A 17,595-nucleotide genomic window follows, 5' to 3' on the forward strand; every position below is an offset into this window, starting at 1 on the left:
CTATGACTTGGGGAACTCCAAATCTGCAGGCAATTTCGGTGATCAGTTTCTTGGCTGTGACTTTAGCAGTCATGTTGACAACCGGGTAGGCCTCGGGCCAGGCTGAGAACATATCCACAGCTACCAAAACGTACTCCTATTTTCTTGCTTTAGACATTTGGATATGGTCGACTTGTATTCTCTGCCAAGGGTAGTCTGGTTTAGCCAGGTGTTGGAGAGGGACCCGTGCCGTACACGTTGGGTTGCAGGTAGCGCAGACAGTGCAGGATTTTGAGTATGCAGTCACAGTGGAAGAGATTCCAGGTGCAAAGTACAGTTTCTTGATACATGCCAAGGCTTGATTCTTTCCTCTGTGTGTAGGCCCGTGAGCCCATGCTGCCGCAGCTGAGTACATGCGTCTAGGCAAGCAAGGCTTCCCATCCACTTGGTAAAGAGTCGAGTTGACTTTTGAATCTTTGCGACCTGCCAGCACGGCTCCTGCCGCTTTCCATTGCTTGACTTCTTCAGTGGGGGTTTTCCTTTGTTCCTCACACAATTTTTCTTCAGGCATCCTGACCCCTCTGGATTCCACCCGTGTCTCCGCTGGACTTGTATGGTCTTCCGCCGGCTGTTCCTTGGCTCTTGCTCTAGTGAGCGCCACAGCTACGGTTTGCAGAGTCTCTCCCATCTCTTCTTCCTTTTCCTGCCACTTTGATGACACATTCTTCACTGCTGCAGTCTTGGCTGCTTGGTCAGTTAGGTGGTTGCCCCTGGCTTCTCTGGATTCTAGTCTTCCATGAGCCTTGACCTTCATAACAGCAACCTGAATGGGTAGTTCCAGGGCCTTCATTAGGGCCTTAATCCATGAGACATGTTTCACTGGTGTACCTGCAGCTGTGATGAATCCTCTAGACTTCCACAAGAGTCCAGAATCATTGCAAATTCCATATCCATACCTGGAATCGGTATATATATATATTCGCCTTTGTTCCTGCTGCCAGGTGGCAGGCCTCTGTGAGAGCCACAAGTTCAGCTTCTTATGCAGACATGTATGGTGGTAGAGCTTCAGCCTTCAGAACTGTTAGGTCTGTTGTAACAGCATATCCCGTGTGGAACTTCCCTTGAGGGTCTGCGAAACGGGATCCATCAGTCCATAGGTGCAAGGCAGGGTCTGCGAGCGGATGTGCCACCATATTCTCTGGAGCAGAAGTCTCTTCCTGCAAAATTTTTATACAATCATGAGGTTCCACCAATGGACCTTCACCCTCTTCACCTTCCCCCCTAGAAAGTGGAAGCAAAGTGGCAGGATTGATAGTCAGACATCTGGTAAATGTTATATTGGAGGGCAACAATAGGGAACACTGCAGCCGCAGGTGTCTTTGGTTGGTTAGATGTTTCGGAGATGTTTGTTGCAGAACAGCTGAGAGATCATGGCCGGCCTGTATAACTAGATCATGTCCAAGGACGATATCAGCTGACTTGTCAAAAAGGATGTGAGCAGCGTGGACCGCCTTAAGGCACGTGGGGGCAGTTCGGGCGACAGGGTCCAGGCGGGCTGAGTAGTAGCCCAAAGGCTGATACTTATGATCATAGCGTTGTGCTAGAATTCCAGAGGCATGACCTTCCGATTCCGAGACAAAAAGGTGAAATGGCTGAGTATAGTCCGGTAAGCCCAAGGCCGGGGCAGAGACAACAGCCTGTTTAAGGCGGTCAAAACATAGTCTGTGTTGATGAGAAACACGTGGATCTTCAGCATGAAACCAAACTGAGCCTTCATTCTTGAGACAGTCGTACAGAGGTTGCATGAGCTTTGAGGCATCAGGGATCCATTGCCTGCAGTAAGTGATGAGGCCAAGGAAAGTCTGCATAGCGGAGTAGGTGGTTGGGAAGGTGATATCCATGATGGCTTGTTTTCTTTCTTCAGTCAGATGTCTAGCACCTTGTGATATACAATGTCCGAGGAAAATGACCTTGGGCAGACACCATTGGACTTCGCCTTTCGAGACTTTACAGTTAGCTGAGTGAAGAAACCAGAGAAGGGATACTGACATCTCTGGCAAATTTTCTTCAGTGCCACAGAGTAAAAGATCATCCACATACTGTAGAAGGGTGACCTGAGGGTTCTCTTGAACCCATGGCTCCAGAATAGACTTTATAGAATGAGTGAATTGGTTAGGAGAGTTCTGGGCTCTTTGAAAGGTGAAAACAAAAAGAAACCACGAATCTTCATGTAAGGGTATACTGAAAAAAACGTTGGCCAGATCTAACACCGTAAACAAAGTGGCCGTTGGAGGCAGCTGAGACAAGAGGGTGTTTGGGTTGGGTACCACTGGAGTTTCTAAAATGGTAGCTGCATTGACGGCTCTGAGATCCTGAACCAACCGGTATTTTGGAGGCTCTCCTGAAGCGGTTTTCCTTTTTACAGGAAAGAGGGGTGTATTGCATGGAGATACACATCTGACAAGGACTCCTGATTCCAGGAGGGAAACGATTTGGGTACCCAAGTGTTGTTCTTGTGCAGCCTTGAGGGGGTATTGTGGCAACCGTGGATACCTGTGTCCAGGCTTGAGGTGTACTCGGACCGGGGGAACCTGCAGGAGGCCGACGTCCTCTGGCCCACTGGACCACAGAGAGTTAGGTTGTATGGTCATCATCATGAGAGGGAAGGCTTTAAGAACACAGCGGTCTTCAGTCCCTTGTTCGGAATGAGGGTCCCGCAAAAGAAGCTCCATACCATGGTTTCCGAAGGTAATTATTGCCTTCATCCGCTCTAAGAGATTGGTTCCCAACAGATTGACAGGACAAGTTTCAGAGACCAAGAATCTTGTGAGTACTCCGGTGAACGGTCCTGCAGACACAGGGACTGTGAGTGGAGAGGAAATATGTTGGCCTTCCACCCCAACACAGGTGAGGGTATCCGGTGATAGGGATACAGAAGGAGGGAGCTGTGCAGAGGAAATGACAGATGTGGCCGCCCCAGTGTCCACCAGGAACTCCAGTGGTTGATGGTTCACCTGTAAAGTGACAGTCTCTGAGGATGTGGTCAAGGCTACCACACTCCCAACATAACATTCATCCTTCAGAATCACGAGGTTGTCTTCTGTTTCTAGATGATCCCTTGTCATCTCTTCTGTCTTGTCTTCTATATGTGGGAGGAGTATCATCACCTGTGCCTTTAACCATTACCCACTTGATTCCATGTTGGTTGCCAGGGGGTGGGTAGCTTTCTTGAGCTTGATATAGCATGGCAGGAGCGGTTTTCTTCTTTGGCTTAGTATCCTTTTCCATTTTTAACATGGCTTTTTGGAAAGTTTTGACAATGTTCACTACGTCGTTAAAAGAAGAAGAACGAATCTCGGGGCGTACCCTCAGAACGTCATCTCTGAGAGCGTCTTGTAGGCCATCTACTAGGGCCTGAACCAACAGGGCGGCCTGCATCTTGACGTGAGGACTGTATCCGAGATCCTCAAAATGCATGCTGAGTCTTGCAGCATATCTTTCCACAGATTCATCAGGGTCTTTTTGAACATCTTGTACAGACCCAGCTTGATCTGACAAGCGATCCTGAGCCCAGACTTTTAACTGTTTCATGTATTCTAGGCCGGATTCATACGTACTAAGGGGTCCTGCTTTTGTGGAATCCATAGCCTTTTGAAAGCTCTCCGTTTTCGGCTAAGTGAGCCTGGCATTCTGCAGCCAGAGTAGAACCAGCAGCAAGGGCAATTTTACGAACCAATCCTCCAGCATGGCTCATACAGGTGTTTGCAGGGTTGACTATGGCCCCCACCCGATGTGTAAGGATGTCACCATAGCCTATTGACAGAGTGACAGGGCGTCCTGATGGGTCTACTAGATTCCGGGAGCGGCAGGGGTCCCAGACTTCTGAGGGGCTGGGGGGGTGGTGCTCTTTCAGCAGTTGCTTGGAGCAAGGGCCGGAGTATGGGCAATGAATGTGGGGCGGAGGATGCCATAGGAAACGTATGGGGTAAAGGGGGGGGGGCTGGAGTATCTTGAGCCCATCCCTCATCTGGCTCCGTATCGTCTTGAGTAACAGTATGTTGGCGGAGGGAGAGCAGTCTGGCCTGAAATTCTGGGGAGTTGAGGAGGATATCCCCAGGGTTGTGGGTGACTCCCATAGGAAACAGGGGAAGCGTCTCAGCATCGTGGACTGGAGCAGAGGGTGTCACATTAGTTTCAGATGGGTACTCTGGGACTACGGGCTTTTCCACCTGTGCTGGTGGCTGGTAATATGCACCGGACGGATCTAATAGTGGATATAGGCTGGATTGGGGCTTTCCGGGCCTCCCACAACAAGTAAGAGGTGTAGCAAGATGGCCGTGGGAGGGAGGAGTTAAAATGGAAGTGGGATTATTCTTGGAGGCAGGAAAAGGTGTAGTAAGATGGCCGTTGGAGGGAGGAGGTGGGAGTGGGGGTGGGATTGTTCTTGGGGGCAGGGAAAGGTGTAGTAACAGGCATCAACGGGGTTACGGCCAATTTGAGGGCACATAACAAATCACAATCTGCAGCTTTCATGTATCCGAACAAAGGCTCGGCATTCTCTGTTCCCCCCTGCACCATCTACTCTAAGATGTGCCTGAGCCTGATGCAAAAGTCGTCACCCAACTTTCCCAACTTCTGTGTAACACATTCTTTCCAAACTGAAGACTAAAGCCTGCCTGTACTGGATAAGCTTATCATGTTATACAAATTCCTAACATTCTTCTTGCCTTCTTGCCTTCCCGTAACTCCACTAATTGGCTTAACTCCTACAGCAGCATTCCGCAACTTACGAGATCTTTCAAATTTGAATATACACAACATTTTCTTATAGAATGCAATGATCTGTCGCGACTCAGATCACTGGTGCAGCCGACAGGTCGCCACTCGTCAGTGTAGAGTACACCTCTCAATACACTGATAAGACAGAGAGTAACCTCTCAATCTGTCCCTTCCCTAACCTTGAATGGCGACTTTACAGTACGACTCACCACGGCACCCTGACAGCAGAACCCCTCCTTATGAGGTTTCTCTGTATAAGACGAAGAGCACCTCTCAATTCGTCTTCTTTCCTACTACGGCACCACCCGTCAGTGTAGAGTACACCTCTCAATACACTGACAAGACAGAGAGTAACCTCTCAATCTGTCTCCTTTCCTAACACGGCATCACCCGTCAGTGTAGAGTACACCTCTCAATACACTGTTTCCTAACCTTGACTTTACAGCAGTCTCTGTATTAGACGAAGAATACTCCTCAATTCGTCACAGATTCTGACAGCACAACACCTTACACTACAATTCAGGAATGCTTTGAAACTTCGACTATCAGTTACGGGAGGCAGCTATCTAAGAAAAGTACAGTGACCGGGGGAGGAGGAGGTGGTGTGCACACGAGCACGCGCAGGCATGCGACGTCACTCGGTTTAACACTTGCTGGTTCAGGACGTGGTGCGGGACGCCCAAGGTCTCACCACTCGACCGGTCACCCACCCAGATCCAACCTGACAATCCCACAGAAACCGCTGCGGCTGACACACAGGCAAGTGAGACATATAAAATACATCTCAACTTACCGTGTTCGATGGAGGTTGATCAGGCCTCAAATTCAGCCACCGCGGTCACCACCAGGGAAGTCAGCAATATGGGTCCGGGAGGGCGGCGTACCGCTAGCCACGCCCCACGTTGGGCGCCATTTGTGGGGGTCGTGATGACATTCCACTCGTCCTCCAGTCACTCCAAATTCAAACTATGAGCATGGGTCAACCATTCAAAGAATGAGTCAGACAACAAGCTGGTTCAAGCTCAGAGCATGCTCAGAAGACTACTACAGTCAACGTCCTCAGCATTGTTCTGCGTTTATTTTTACATACACAAATCTAAATACACTACATAATGGGAGGGAAAAGGGGTTGTCCGGGGCGGGGTAAACCATGAAAGTCCAGTGTCTGGCCACTCCTGATTGGTCCACATCTCCTTATCTCAGTCTCTGGGCAGATATTGCAGCCGTCAGCTTATAATCTTGTTTCGTTTCTCTGAAATAAGTCCTGGCAACACTGGAAATGTCTTAGTTTAAGTTTCGATTTGAGTATTACGTAGCAAGGAAAGCTTATTGTTATATGATACAAAATGGTGGTTAGTACATTAGCAAAAAAGCGTATAAAAGTTACAAAAGTATAAAAGTTACAAATATATATTCTCTTTTACCCCGACAGGCTAATATACTTTTTATATTTACTCTTTAATGTTTTCAAAATCTCTGTTTGCTGTCATTTAATGGGAACCTTTATATACCTCCAGTAAATGTCACCAAATGATTAGAACAGATTTTTAGCCTCTGGAAGTAAGAGATGAGGACTTCTATGGAATGACAGCAAGCATAGATCAAGCTGAGGAACTGATACAGAAAGTTGTAGAACTATTTATTACACAAATAATACCATTTTCATGTCAAAACTATAGTACCCATTTGACTTTTCATATACAAACTCTAAATAGTTTTATTGAGTTTACCATCCAGCAGCACAGGTAACATTCAAGGCCATAATGATCCACATCGCTTATATTTGACCTTCACATTTATAATAGAAATTGAACAAATTGATTTCTATAGAATTGAATGTTTTACCCTAAGTTTTAATCCATTCACTAAGAATTTATTACTTTCTACTCGTGACTGTGGATAAGGAAAAGGTATATTTCCTATCTAAGTATATTCTGTATGTGGCTCTATTTAATCAAAATACATTTCATGACTGAATGAATTTAAAGAGTATTTATTAGCTGATGTTTGATATAATGCAGCAACGAGCATTGTGTGCGACATCTGCACTCACTTATCAAATTCAAATATATTGCAAAGTTTCAGTAACTTTTGTACATTGCTAAATGAACTTTATAGACAAACGCCCTGTGGCATAGACACTTAAAGGGAACCTGTCATTACGATTTACCCCTAGAAGCTATTAAGGGCACTTTTTCAGCCTCCTAAAACCCTCTTTAATGATGCCTGTATTAGCCCTAATTGCTGAATGTAAGGCCGCCCTGATTCATCAGACCATTTTCACCAGAATGAAAATCGCTTTGAAAAGTTACAAAATTAATGCGCAACTCAGAATTGTGCAAAAATGTAGCGATTTTTTGTAATTTTACACCAGTTTCTCCTAACTCCACTAAAATGGGCTGAGCTGGGGCGGAACAGGCGAGCGGATGGGTCGTGTCACCACAACTCGTCTAATTCATGGCGAGCTGTGGCATTCCTTACAATAGGAATCCTACTCCAGTCTTTGCTTGTAGTTAAATTTGTGACGTACTGCACACCACTCCTGATTTATTAAGAGGTGTGCACTTCATAATGAATCAGGAGCATCTGACTCCAACACACCCCCTCGTCAAGATATTCATGAACATCATCTATCTTGATTAATCAGGGTCTATGTGTTTAAAACTAAATTTACTTGTCCCTGCTCTTTCTGCCTGCGGTCACTGGACTAGTAAAGGACCACTGTCAATCAATGCCATTGCGTGGGGGCAGCATACTCACGGCAGTGTAAGGGTACATTCACATCAGCATTTTTTCAGTCCAAGTTCTTTCCATGAAAAAATGGACAGCACTCAGACCAATGTTATTCAAAGGGCAGTGCAGATGAGCAATTTTCTCATGGGCCTAATCTGCTTGTGAAAAAAAAATCGCACTATACAGTATTTTCTTCGGGTCTCGTCTGATTTTGCAAAGGAAGGTGAACTTTTTTTTCTCTTCAACTTTAAAGGTAATCCATTTCTGTCACCAGAAGTAATGCAATTAACCTGCATATATGGCATTAATCTGCAGGTTAATAGCGTTATTAACCTGCCCGACTCCCAGACTTAGCAGAACGTTAGAAAATAAACTTTATTCCCCTGCCATTGTTCGGGTTCCAGTCATGGGGGCGGCGCCGTCGCTGGTTCAGTCACTGCTCTGAGTATACAGAGCGGCAACTGTAACCGCGCCCCCGGCCCTCACCTTCACTGACTGTGCATTGGGGTTGGCAGTCAGTCGGATCCCGGCCAATCAGACATTGTTAACCTATCCTAAGGATAGGCCATCAATGTAAAAGTAGTGGACAACCTCTTTAACATTTGTCAAATTGAATCAGGCATGGATCAGTGAAAACTTTCATGCACCAAGAACTGATGTTAATAACAAATTCATCTATACCATTTGTCTGTCTGCCTGCCTGTCCATTATCTGTAGTGAACACTGTTCTGCTCCACCAGTGCTGGGCATCTACTCACTATCCATCATGTCTGTAGTACTGCTGGTGCCGGGGCTGCCGTTGCTGGCCCTAAACTGTCAAGCATCTCCTTGCCTCAATGGGTCTCTTAACTCTCTACTACGTTGCTCCATTCTCAGCCACTGCACAGCCACTCCATCCACACACTTACTGACTGCCCATTTTATTTCATAGTGCTTGACTGTACAACTGATACTGGGAAATGTAATTTCATGTTTTTGTACCCTGAAGGAACGGCTATGAAAACAGGCCTAATTTTTAAAAAGACTTTGAGACAGCAAGCCAGAAATTCATCACATTCAAAACAGAGTAACTGTTATCTCCAGGAAAAAAGGGGAATAATTTTTGGGCAGCTTGATAAAAACCTTGTAAATGCTTAATCATTTGGTGCTTAAGAAACCAGTTGTGAACCAAAAAAAGAGATAATTTTTTTCAGTTCTGATTGAAAGGCCATTACTAGTGTTGAGTGAGCATGCTCGACACTGCTCGGTGCTCGCCCGAGCATCACGCTACTCGGGATGTTCGGCGAGCACCGAGCATTTCCGGGTTACTCGGGCGGGAGCTCGGGTCTCCGCCCTGCATGTTTGGCGCTCTTTACAGAGCCAATGAACATGCAGGGATTGCCAGCCAGTCACTGTAATGCCGCAGCCATGTTGTTTGTGGGCATTACAGTGATTGGCTGGCCGCACAGCGCCACCTCGAGTATTTAAAACCGGGCGCCGCCATCTTGGACACAGTCTCTCCGGATCAGACAGTGTAGGGACAGCACTGCTGATTTAGGGAGAGATATATCCTGCAAAATAGTTAGTGTAGGGTCTGTAAAGGCTGCCAGATCAAACAAACAGTCCTTCTCAGGACTAATATCCATCCCAGGTATATCAGGCAGGCAGGCAGGCTGTATAGGGGACGCAGTGGTTATACCAGCAAACGCTGCATTACAGTCCTGTGTGCTGCTCCTGTTGCTGAAATTGCTGGACTTAGCTCCAGGTCCCGGGGGCCAGGAAAAATCCTTTTTTTTTATCTAAATCCTCTTTTTTTTTTCCTCCTTCACAATGTACAAATACCCATCTTATTAACCTTTTGGTGCCCCCCCCCCCAAAAAAAAAGTGTGCCTCTGATTTTTCAGACACAAATATATCTGTTGAAAATAGTCTGGTGTAGGCCAGAGAAATACAAGTGTGGTTTTGCAGTTCTAGGGGCCATTTGTATCTAAAAAAAACAGTTTGAGTGTGTCGCTCACTGTTCAGCCGCAAATATATATATATTTTAAAAAGCCTGGTATACACCAGTAAATTATTACTGTGGTTTTGAAGTTCCACGGTAAAACATCTCTATTATCCTGTTTTTGGCATTTTTTGCTGTATAAAAATAATAAGTGTCTCCCTGATTTTTCAGACACAAATATATCTGTTGAAAATAGTCTGGTGTAGGCCCGAGAAATACAAGTGTGGTTTTGCAGTTCCACTGTATAAACCTCTTTATTATCCACTTTTGGGCCATTTGTATTTAAAAAAAATAGTTTGAGTGTGTCGCTCACTGTTCAGCCACAAATATATATATATTTTAAGAAACCTGGTATACACCAGTAAATTATTACTGTGGTTTTGATGTTCCACGGTAAAACATCTCTATTATCCTGTTTTTGGCATTTTTTGCTGTATAAAAATAATAATAGTGTCTCCCTGATTTTTCAGACACAAATATATCTGTTGAAAATAATCTGGTGTAGGCCAGAGAAACAGAAGTGTGCTTTTGCTGTTCCATGGTAAAAAATCTCTATTATCCTGCTTTTTGCATTTTTTGCTGTAAAAAAAAAAAAAAAATAGTGTCTCCCTGATTTTTCAGACACAAATATATCTGTTGAAAATAGTCTGGTGTAGGCCCGAGAAATACAAGTGTGGTTTTGCAGTTCCACGGTACAAACTTCTGTATTATCTACTTTTGGGCCATTTGTATCTAAAAAAAACAGTTTGAGTGTGTCGCTCACTGTTCAGCCGCAAATATATATATATTTTAAAAAGCCTGGTATACACCAGTAAATTATTACTGTGGTTTTGATGTTCCACGGTAAAACATCTCTATTATCCTGTTTTTGGCATTTTTTGCTGTATAAAAATAATAAGTGTCTCCCTGATTTCAGACACAAATATATCTGTTGAAAATAGTCTGGTGTAGGCCAGAGAGACAGAAGTGTGATTTTGTTGTTCCACGGTAAAAAATCTCTATTATCCTTCTTTTTGCATTTTTTGCTGTAAAAAAAAAAAAATAGTGTCTCCCTGATTTTTCAAACACAAATATATCTGTTGAAAGTAGTCTGGTGTAGGCCCGAGAAATACAAGTGTGGGTTTGCAGTTCCACGGTACAAACCTCTGTATTATCCACTTTTGGGTCATTTGTATCTAAAAAAAACAGTTTGAGTGTGTCGCTCACTGTTCAGCCGCAAATATATATATATTTTAAAAAGCCTGGTATACACCAGTAAATTATTACTGTGGTTTTGATGTTCCACGGTAAAACATCTCTATTATCCTGTTTTTGGCATTTTTTGCTGTATAAAAATAATAATAGTGTCTCCCTGATTTTTCAGACACAAATATATCTGTTGAAAATAGTCTGGTGTAGGCCCGAGAAATACAAGTGTGGTTTTGCAGTTCCACGGTACAAACCTCTGTATTATCCACTTTTGGGCCATTTGTATCTAAAAAAAAACAGTTTGAGTGTGTCGCTCACTGTTCAGCCGCAAATATATATGTAGCGCCCCGAGGGTTCGGCCGCTACAGGGGTATTGCACCTCAGTCCAGAGGTGTGATATTCCACTCCCGGGTAAGGATGGAGTATGGACAAGGGCTCAGTTAGCTGCATACAGCACACACACCCCATTTCCGAGGGACAGCTCAACGGTGCTCCCACTAGACAGAAGTGCAGGCACGACCGACTATGTCCCTGTCTGGAGTGGGGAGGGGGGTGGAACACCCAGTGCTGTAGGGGCAGGTAGGGGTTGGTTCCTGAGTGTAGGAAGGAGCCCATTGGTTGCTGGTCACCTGGGCTCATGTTTCTAAAGGGAGGTATAAAAGGTGGGCACCATCTTAGTTCTGGGTCAGTTCAAGCAGGAGGAGAAGAGAGAGGAGTTCGGCCAGAGAGGGCTGACAGGGAGCTGTGGCTCAGTCTGGGCCCAGCTCCATGAGGCAGGCCTGAGGAGAGGGCCAGGAACAGAAAGGAACAAGAACAGAAAGGAACAGAAACAGAAAGGAACAGCAAAGAAAGAGAGGAAGAAACAGAAGGGCTCAGGAACAAGAAGGTGGAAGGGACCCTAAGAACCCACGAGAATCCAGGGTGCAGGGTCAGGCAGATTAAGGGTACCGGATCCCAAGTTGGTGGAGGAGAAACAACCCTCAGCCAAAGACCGGAGGTCGTGATCATTTATTGGTGCGACACCTCATCAAACCTGCTAGGAAGGCACCATATAGGACAGCGGAGGACGGGGCCCACGTTCAACCGCACAAGTCCGCGGTAGCTGGACAAAAGTGGGTCACTGGTGAGGCAGGCCAGAGAAAGGACAAAAGGGGGTCTTGAGCCATACTCCTGAGCTGTCTGAGGGTTGACCGAGCCCCTCACCTGGTGGACGCAGCACGACTCGGGCAGTCATTCCCTGCAGAAGTGACTTGGATATTAACCGTGAGTAAAGACCCTGGACTGCAGTATGTTGTCTGTGTGCTTTTTCGCTCCTCCGGCACTACCGGTACTGGGACTCTCACCACCATCATTCCCACCATCCACTACACTGCCCTGGGGCCGCACTCTTCCCGTGGGGAGTCACATCATCCCAGCTGCATACATCATCAGCCCCAGCGGTCTGCCCTGCAGCGGCGGTTCCTAACAACCGAAATCCACGGGTGGCGTAGTCGGACATAATCAATAGCACATAACGGACTACCACTGGCCTGACCACCCTGAGCCACGGAACCGGGTTGCCACTACTACTCCCATCGTTCCCTATTGCCCGGATCCGAGTGCCCCACGGCCCAGGGGGCGAGTCATATATATATATTTTAAAAAGCCTGGTATACACCAGTAAATTATAACTGTGGTTTTGCTGTTCCACGGTAAAAAATCTCTATTATTCAGGTTTTGGTAGTTTTTTCCGTAAAGAAAAACAGTAGTGTCTCCTGACTGTTGTGACACAAAAATGTATCTGTTGAAAATAGTCTTGTGTAGGCCTGACATCCCAGTGTGGTTTCGCAGTTCCACGGGTCAAATCGCTGTACTATCCGGTTTTGGGCCTTTGGTATCTAAAAAAAAAGCAGTTTGAGTGTGTCGCTCACTGTTCAGCCGCAAATATCTCTATTTAAAAAAGTGTGGTATACCCCAGTAAACAATAACTGTGGTTTTCCTCTTCCACGGTTCTAATCTACTCTTTATTACCCTTTTTCCATTGATAGTGCAAGTGTAAGCTATTTTACTTCATTTACAATGGGCAAGGCGCGTGGCAAGGGATGTGGAAGTGGACGTTCTGGTGATGGTTCGTGCAGAGGACGGGGCCGTGGCCAAGGTGAAAATGTGCCACAACCAACAGCCACATCTTCTCGCTCCCACTTCTTGACCGAATTACTAGGGAAGCACAGAACAACACCAGTATTGAGAACTGATCAGTGTGAACAGGTTATTAATTGGATAGCAGACAATACTTCCAGTTACCTGGGCACCACCACCTCCGGTCTGTCTTCCACACGGTCAACTCTTAGTAGCCGTGAGTCTCGACCGCATACTCCTCCTCACCCTGATGCTCCTTCCTCCCACCATGCCGAGTGTCGTCAGACAGCAAGTGATCCCACACTTGGAAACTCTGAAGAGCTGTTCACTGGTCCATTTCCATATTTGGGCCCCTCGCCTGATACGCTTCAAGTGGTGGAAGAGGAGATCCCATGTTGCGATGCCCAAATATTTGAACAGCCACGGCCACAGGAAGTCGACGTTGGCAATCTGTCACAAGAGGTGGACGATGACGAGACACAATTGCCAGGAAGTGAGGAGGAGAATCGTGGTGCGCAAGTGGAAGAGGAGGAGGTGGTGGATGATCTAGTAACTGACCCAACGTGGAAGGAGGACATGCAGAGTGAGGCCAGCAGCACACAGGGGGAGGGAGGCAGAGTACCCCAACAGGCAGGAAGAAGCAGTGTGGTGGCCACAGACAGAAGGCAGGCAACCGTTCCCTGTAACACCAACACGAGGGACGTTGCCAGTACAAGCGGTAGGTCTTCCAGAGTCTGGAATTTTTTTAAAGACTCTGCTGATAACCCCAAAAAGGCCATATGTTCCACCTGCCATGCCAGCATCAGCAGGGGTGACAAAACTACCAGCCTGACCACCACCAGCATGATCAGGCACATGGCAGCAAAGCACCCGACTTTGTGGGGCGAAACCCAGGGTCCACGACCAGTGTCAGCGGGTGTCACCACTGCTTCTTCCACTGTTGTGCGTGCAATAGAACCCCCTGTTGTGTGTGCAAGGCAATCCCCTGTCCATACTGCATGTAAAGATGACCCCTCCTCTCAGTCTTCACTTGTTACGGCAGTTTCTCAAGAAACAGCATCAACGTCCACGTCCACGTCCCACCGCAGCGTTCAATTGTCCATATCCCAGACCTTTGAACGAAAGCGGAAATTCGCAGCTAACGCCCCACAGGCCACAGTCCTAAATTCGCACATTTCACGACTGCTAGTATTGGAAATGCTGCCTTTTAGGCTGGTGGAGACGGAATCCTTCCGCAATCTTATGGCGGTGGCCGTCCCTCGGTACTCGGTCCCCAGCCGACACTATTTTGCCTGGTGTGCCATCCCCGCACTACACAAGCACGTGTCCCAAAGCATCTGCCGTGCCCTCAACAACGCAGTTACTGGGAGAGTCCACCTGACAACGGACACGTGGACAAGTGCTTGTGGCCAGGGACGGTACATCTCTCTGACGGCACACTGGGTAAACATAGTGGAAGCCGGGACCCAGTCGGACCTTGGGACGGAACACATCCTCCCCACACTGAGGATTGCGGGCCCTATGTCAGTCAGAGTTGCCCCCACAGTGTACAGCTCCTGCGCATCCTCCTCCTCCTCCTCCTCATGTTCAGCCTCCATCTCAGATATCACCACATCAGTTACAAGCTGGAAGCATTGCAGTACTGCCTCCGCCAAGCGGCAACAGGCTGTGCTGAAACTCATAAGCTTAGGTGATAAACCTTACACTGCTTGTGAGCTGTGGACAGCTGTGAAAGAGCAGGCAGATCTGTGGCTGAGACCGCTGAACCTATATCCCGGCATGGTCGTGTGTGACAATGGCCGTAACCTGGTGGCGGCTCTGAGGCGAGGTGAGATCACACACGTACCATGCCTGGCTCATGTGCTTAACCTCGTGGTTCAGCGGTTTCTTAAATCATACCCCGAGTTGCCAGATCTGCTCGTGAAAGTACGCCGCCTGTCAGCTCATTTTCGCAAGTCGGCTACAGCTTCCGCCGCCCTTGCTGTGTTGCAGCAGCGTTTGCAGCTTCCGGCACACCGACTGGTGTGTGATGTCCCCACACGTTGGAACTCTACCCTCCATATGTTGCAAAGGATTTGTGAGCAGAAGAGAGCAGTTGTGGAGTACCAGCTGCAACAAGGCTGTCGATATTCAGGTCAGACTCCACACATAAGACCTCAGGAGTGGACCTGGATGCCTGACATATGTACCATCCTGACAAACTTTGAGGAGGCCACCAAGATGGTGAGTGGCGATGACGCCATCATTAGTGTCAGCATCCCACTTGTCTGTCTTTTGCAACGCTCTCTGCAGAGAATTAAAGAGGAGGCATTGCAGCCAAAGTATGATGAGATGGATCAAGAAGCCGTAGCGGGCGATTACACACAGCCCAGCCTCATCTCATCCCAACGTGCATTGGGGGACAATGAGGGAGAGGAGGAGGAGGAGGAGGAAGAACAGGAGCTGCTATCATGCGTTGTAGACGGTAGTACCTGTACAAGTGTCATACCGTCGGTTCAGCGTGGGTGGCCTGAGGACAGGGGGGAGGAGGAAGAGGAGGAGGAGGAGGAGAGCATGGTCAGTCGTCATCTTGGTGAGGACACGGAAATCTTGCCCGTTACCAGTCTGGCACGCATGGCTGACTTTATGTTACGCTGCCTTAACCGTGACCCTCGCGTTGTCAAAATGTTGGGTGACAGTCATTACTGGTTGGTGACACTTGTAGACCCCCGCTACAAGGAGAACTTTCACTCTCTTATTCCTGAGGTGGAGAGGTCTACAAAAATGGGGCAATACCTGAAGGCCCTTGCTGCAGAACTCTTAAAAAAATTCCCATCTGAACACGCTAGCGGCAGAGGTCACAGTTCGTTGCCCAACCAAGGCGTACAGGCGAGAGAGATGCACGGTTCAGCGTGGGTGGCCTGAGGACAGCGGGGAGGAGGAGGAGGAGGAGGAGAGCATGGTCAGTCATCATCTTGGTGAGGACACGGAAATCTTGCCCGTTACCAGTCTGGCACGCATGGCTGACTTTATGTTACGCTGCCTTAACCGTGACCCTCGCGTTGTCAAAATGTTGGGTGACAGTCATTACTGGTTGGTGACACTTTTAGACCCCCGCTACAAGGAGAACTTTCACTCTCTTATTCCTGAGGTGGAGAGGTCTACAAAAATGGGGCAGTACCAGAAGGCCCTTGCAGCAGAACTCTTAAAAAAATTCCCATCTGAACACGCTAGCGGCAGAGGTCACAGTTCGTTGCCCAACCAAGGCGTACAGGCGAGAGAGATGCAACTCCAATCCAGCAGAGGCAGGGGAACACTGTCAACGTTCTGGGACAGTTTTCTGACACCCGCCCAGCTTACAGGCCCTGAGGCGCGGGGTACTCTCACAAGGAGTGGAAAGTTTCAAAAGATGGTGAGGGAGTACCTTGCCGATCGTACCAGCGTCCTCCGTGATTCCTCTGTGCCTTTTAATTATTGGGTATCCAAGCTGGACACTTGGAATGAACTCGCTCTGTACGCCTTGGAGGTCCTGGCCTGCCCTGCCGCTAGCGTGTTATCGTAGCATGTTTTTAGTGCCGCTGGGGGAATTATAGCTGATAAGCGCACTCGCCTTGTCAACTGACAATGCTGACAAGCTGACCCTTATCAAAATGAACAAGGGCTGGATTGGGCCAGACTTCTCATCACCACCAAATGACAGCAAAGTAACATAAAGTCAAATCCACTGTGTTATTTCGGGAGGTGTATTCACATGCACCACTTCACACCCACACATGGGTATACGCTTCCTCGTTTCGGCTGTTTAATCTTCTTCTCCTTATCCTCAGCCTCCACCACCACTATACCACCAGGGTGTCAGCATTGCAAGTTTCTCCGTCCTAATTTTTGGCAGCTTTTGCTGGGAAAGCATAAGCAAATACTATGGGAGACCCACTCCCCAATAATGGGACTTATGTTTGTAATATGCTGTACTGCATGGCTCTTGTAAGGGGCATTGCAAGTTGCTCCGTCCTAATTTTTGGCATCTTTTGCTGGGAAAGCATAAGCAAATACTATGGGAGACCCACTCCCCAATAATGGGACTTATGTTTGTAATATGCTGTACTGCATGGCTCTTGTAAGGGGCATTGCAAGTTGCTCCGTCCTAATTTTTGGCAGCTTTTGCTTGCAAGGCATAAGCAAATACTATGGGACACCCACTCCCCAATAATGGGACTTATGTTTGTAATATGCTGTACTGCATGTGACGCGCCCCCTGGGCCGTGTGTACACGTGTGTGGGATACCCGGTGCCGGGTCTCTGGGGTCTGTAGTCACCGTGGCGGTGACCCGGTCCCGTGGCTCAGGCTGGTCAAACCAGTGGCAATCTTTCTTAGGTTTTGAGGTTAATTGTCCGACTGCGCCACCCGTGGATTGCGGTCAGGGAGTACCACCGCTGCGAGGCAGACCGCTGAGGCTGGTGTTGTGTGCGCAGCATAAAATGGGATAACTCCCCTCGGGAGGAGTATAGCCTCAGGGCAGTGAGTGTGGATGATGGGGGTGATGGTGCACGAGCGCAGCAGGAATGACTCAGAGTCTTTGCAGTGCAGTTCAGGGTCTTTACTGATGATTATAAGGTAGACCCTCCCAGGAGTACTGGCTAGCATAAGAGGCCTGGTCAGTCTGTGAGCAAGCAGGAGTTCCCCTGGCCAGGTGGAGTTGTAGGACTCCCCGTCTGTCTGCACTCTTCCTGGCTACCTTGCTGTAAGCGGGTAGAAGTAGCCCACGTCCCTGAGTGTACCGTGTAGTGCTCACCCGTATGGCTGGTGACTTGGAGCCTTCTGTTAGCCTCCGCTCCAC

The 17,595-nt window shown here is 47.7% G+C and overlaps 1 long non-coding RNA gene across 1 annotated transcript; it reads right to left on the bottom strand.

The window, feature by feature from the left end:
• Nucleotides 1-3,141: 3,141 nt before the first annotated feature.
• On the bottom strand, nt 3,142-6,109 carry LOC141182919 (uncharacterized). Its single transcript, XR_012257982.1, has 2 exons — nt 5,168-6,109; nt 3,142-5,082 (listed from the first exon to the last, which is right to left on the bottom strand). It is a non-coding gene; the product is annotated as an uncharacterized lncRNA (long non-coding RNA).
• Between the last annotated feature and the right edge of the window lie 11,486 nt (nt 6,110-17,595).

This window comes from Phyllobates terribilis, unplaced genomic scaffold (assembly GCF_046119375.1).
Source record: "Phyllobates terribilis strain yellow unplaced genomic scaffold, ASM4611937v1 Scaffold_37__1_contigs__length_12642776, whole genome shotgun sequence".
Taxonomy (NCBI): Eukaryota; Metazoa; Chordata; class Amphibia; order Anura; family Dendrobatidae; genus Phyllobates; species Phyllobates terribilis.